The following is a 4,462-nucleotide window of genomic DNA, read 5'->3' as shown; positions in this document are numbered from 1 at the left end:
CATACTGGAAACAGTTAAACCCTAGCGCTGTCGGTAGACAAACATGGCCCGAATGGAAAAAGGCTGCACTAAGAGTCTACTTAAACTAAGTTGGAAAGTAATATATAATCTATCTGGCCACTGTCTAATAGGAGAATATACCAGTAGGACAGGGGAACCTTTAATCACTATTGCACAAGCTGTCAGGATACTCGTATAGAAGTGAAGAAATAGTCGAACACCTTATATGCGGGTGCACGGCTCTGTGTATAAGAGAGTTGAGATTACTCGCTTTCGCTTTTCTGGACAACATTGCGGATGTTGCGAATCTTAAACTAGCTAGCCGGCTTTCCAAACGGCACACAATGGTTTAGAGAGAGAGAGATATTGAGAGTTGGCGGCCGCCACAAGCGAGTGAGTTGGCGCGTGACTACCATTCGGAGTACGTAGGTTTGAATCTCCGTGCAAACAACACCAAAATGAAGAAGAAATTGTTTGCAATAGCCATGAAAAATCTCTTCAAAAAAATCAGAAAAAATCTGCCTTTTAGAGTCGGCTTAAAACTGTAGTTCGCTTTATTTGTGGAACAACATCAAGACGAACAACACAAAGAGAAGAAGGAGCTCTCTGAGTAACTAACCTTTGTAGTAACGTGAGACAGACCATAAGCTAAGTTGGGTTAAGTTGGATGGTTGCTCCAAGAGGAAAAGGAATTTTAACTGATCCATTGTAGTAGCAATATTAATATAATATTAAAATCTGCTATTTTGCTCAAGCTTAGTTGAAAAGTGAGAACCACGATGTGTGAACCTTGACCTTGTAAAAGCAGAATGGCTGAGGATAGCAAACAGCTACTGCAAAACAGACTCGAAGCTATGCTAAATCTAATAACATAAGTGTTTAGCGGTCAGAAGTACACGGTTAGAACACCCACTATCGCGTATCCTGGCTCTGTTAGTCTTGGTGGTTCCCTCCAGCAACTACGATCGGCGTGTGACACAAATAACCGGGTCGCAAGGTCACATGTCAGTATTCTTGGCCAGCCCATGCTTAGACAGATCAATGCCATGATGGAAAATTATACGTAGGTACGTGTCTCTTAATTGGAAAAAATTAGGAAATTTTTAAACCTTTTAAACAAATGTAGATTGAAATCTAAAAAACTACCTTTGACAGAGTTAGCCTGCTTTATCATAAGCCGGTTTCACCTTGATATTTGCTTTTTATGCTTGAATATTTACATTTATGTATGCACATAAACGTGTCCGGAAAAATTCAAACTTAGAGTTCGGCTAAGAAAATAATAAATGCTGTCCTGTGCAATTTGTTAGCTTAGTGGGAAATTTTAAAGCGTAAGTTGCGTAAAAATATGCAAAATGAAAGATGGCTTGAAGCAGTGGCCCTATGTAAGCTGACACAGTTTTAATGAAAAGTGATGTTAATATATCCAAATACACGATTCCAGAACTTTTACGTGAAGAGGACCTCAAATTCCGGAGCCCATTGGAAAAACCGCTGCTCTCATTATCACACATTGAAAAAAAAAAACTTGCCTGGACCAAAGCAAATTCAGAACCAAATTGGGCAAACGCAATATTCACTGATAAATCTTCCTCTTGGGTAAATGGTTGTATACGACGGTCCTAATGTATTGCTATTAATCGACAAATTCAACGAAGTGTAAGGTTAATTTTTGGAGCTGATAGCTCAAAAAGAATTTGGCGGTGGTGTTTACCACCAATAGGAATGCAGTTTTTGTGAATTAAATTTACGGAAAAGCGGCAATGCCATCAGCAGCCAAGCTATTTAAAAGAACTAGCCAACCTTAGATTTTACAAGAAGACGAAAATCCCAAGCATCGAAGCGCAAGATGATGTGAAGTGGAAACAGCAAACAGGGACTTAAATGTTGGATTAACCTTCGCAACCGATGCCACCTCTACTGGGAATATTTGGACAGTAGTTAAGCAAAAACATCAAGGAAAACAAGTGGGGATGCTCAAAACGGTTATAAAGGCAAAATCGGCTGATTTGAAGACGATTATCTCCACAACTCGCGCAGAAATTAAAATAAAGTGTTACTCGAAAATGTGAGGCCATTAGAACTAATGGTGGTGACTACAGACTATATTGAGTATATTATGCCTCTACTCCTGGATTGGCGCGATAACCGCTTACGCGATTTTGGCCGAGTTTAACAAAGCGCGCCAGTCGTTTCTTTCTCATGCTAACCGGCGCCAGTTGGCCATACCAAGCGAAGCCAAGTCCTTCTCCAATTGATCTTTCCAACGCAGAGGAGGCCTTCCTCTTCCTCTACTACTACCAGCTGGTACCGCATCGAATACTTTCAGAGCCGGAGCGCTTGTGTCTACTCGGACGACATGATCCAGTCAACGTAGCTGCTGGATCTTTATTCACTGCGATATTTCTATGTCGACGTAAAGGTCATCGCCAACGTGCAAAGGTCCAAAAATCTTCTGCAGAATCTCTCTCTCAAGAAACTCCAGTGACGCCTCATTGTTGTTGTCATTGGTGTTGTCATCGTTCAAGCTACTGCGCCTCACGTTAGGACATTATAAAGTGTTAGGCTTGATCGCTGAGATATGACTTAGCTACTTAATTACTTAGTCCAAAGGAGCACTTTTTGCCAAGAGCGATTCTCCATTGGATTTCACGGCTGACATTGGTATTGGCGTCACTGGTGGTTCCTAAATAAACTAAATCTCTTATAACCTCGAAATCTTAACCGTCAACACTGATGTGGGTGCCAATACGCGAGTGCGCCGTCTATTTCTTTGATGACAGGAAGTACTTCGTATTGTACTCTCTTACCACGAGACCCCTTCCCTTTGCTTCTCTATCCAATTTGGAAACGGCAGAACTAACAGCGCGGTTGTTAAGGTCGAAGATGTCAATATCAATTGATGGTCTACTTCTTAGCACTGAAAATCTAATTCCTAATTGTTAACTCAAAATGAGTATTAGCTTTTTAGTCAAACTTCAAATTTGGTATTCTAATTGTGGTTCTCCCCACTGGGTAGCGTAATAGAATATGCATGTACATATTTACGTATGCATCTGCTTATTATAAAAAAAGTGGTCCTCTCTAGTATCTGGCGAACCAAATTTTGCGGCAACTATTTAACGTGCATAAATACACAAACATTCGCAGCCGCAGCAGCTGGTATTAGTTTATGTGGGTGACAGTCATTATAGTTCAGTTGTCAAATGAATTTCATAAATAGGAACTTTCGTGCTGAATATTTTTACTGGACAATGTGAAACGAAAAGTTTCTAGTGAACTTTGTTACATACACAATTTTTTCAACTTGGTTAAAAAAATAGTATTATAATAATAATTTACAAAGAGCTATTGTCAAAATAATAGTGGCACAAACTGAGCGAAGCCAAAACAGCAAATAGTTGTGGGTGACATTCAAGTGTAAATAATGTCATAGTAAAGGGTTTTCCAATAAAAGGTGTTATTTTGATATTCAAAGAAAAATGCTATTTTTTAATATAAATCATCGGATGTTTATTTCATTATAAAGAGGAAAATGTGCCGTTAATAGTGGAAAATAACATCAGCCAAATAAACACCACGACCACACTTACCGAATTGCAAAGTGGCTGACTTATGTCCTCGATAGACTCACGAATTCCATCTTTGAGGTCTTTAATTGACCCTGGGCTGTTGGCGTAGACCTTGCCTTTCACGTGGCCCCAAAGAAAAAAGTCACAAGGTGTTAAATCACAAGATCTCGGTGGTCAATTGTGATCACCTCTTCGAGAGATAACACGGTCCGGAAACTTTTCCCGTAAAATATCAATGGTTTCGTTGCTTGTGTGGCTCGTAGTGCCGTTTTTTTGTAAGTAAACGTTGTCCAGATCAATACCATCCAAATCCGGCCATAAAAAGTCGTTAACCATCTCTCGATAGCGATAGGCTATTCAAAATAACACCTGTTATTAGAAAACCTTTACAATAATAATACGAGGTGTGTTCAAAAAATTAGGAGAATTTTCAAATTTCCCGGACTACGTACATACATTCGGCTTACGATTAATATTTTTTTTTGTATGTTGGTGCACTCGTCTCGAAGATATGTTCCCGATTTTTACAATAAAACATGTTGAGTTAGTTTGCCAGAGTCATAAATAAAACAAGTGTGTTGCCTGTTCGGCGATTTTCTGCTATCAAAAAATAACGGATCAAACAGATGCATCAAATTTTGTATAAAAAATAGAACTAAGTGTTCAAAATCACTTGAAATCTTGACAGTGGCATACGGTGAAAGTACTCTGAGTCAAAAAGAGGTTTACAAGTGGACAAGCTTTTCACAGAATGTCGAGAGGATGTGAATGACGACGCTCGCTCTGGACGCCCCAGCACTTCAACAGCCGATGGAAATGTTGAGAAAATTAAGAAAATTTTTATGGAGATTCGTCGAATCACAATTAGAGACGTTACTGAGGATGTCTGC

This window comes from Anastrepha ludens, chromosome 4 (genome assembly GCF_028408465.1).
Source record: "Anastrepha ludens isolate Willacy chromosome 4, idAnaLude1.1, whole genome shotgun sequence".
Taxonomy (NCBI): Eukaryota; Metazoa; Arthropoda; class Insecta; order Diptera; family Tephritidae; genus Anastrepha; species Anastrepha ludens.
This window is presented reverse-complemented; position numbering follows the sequence as displayed.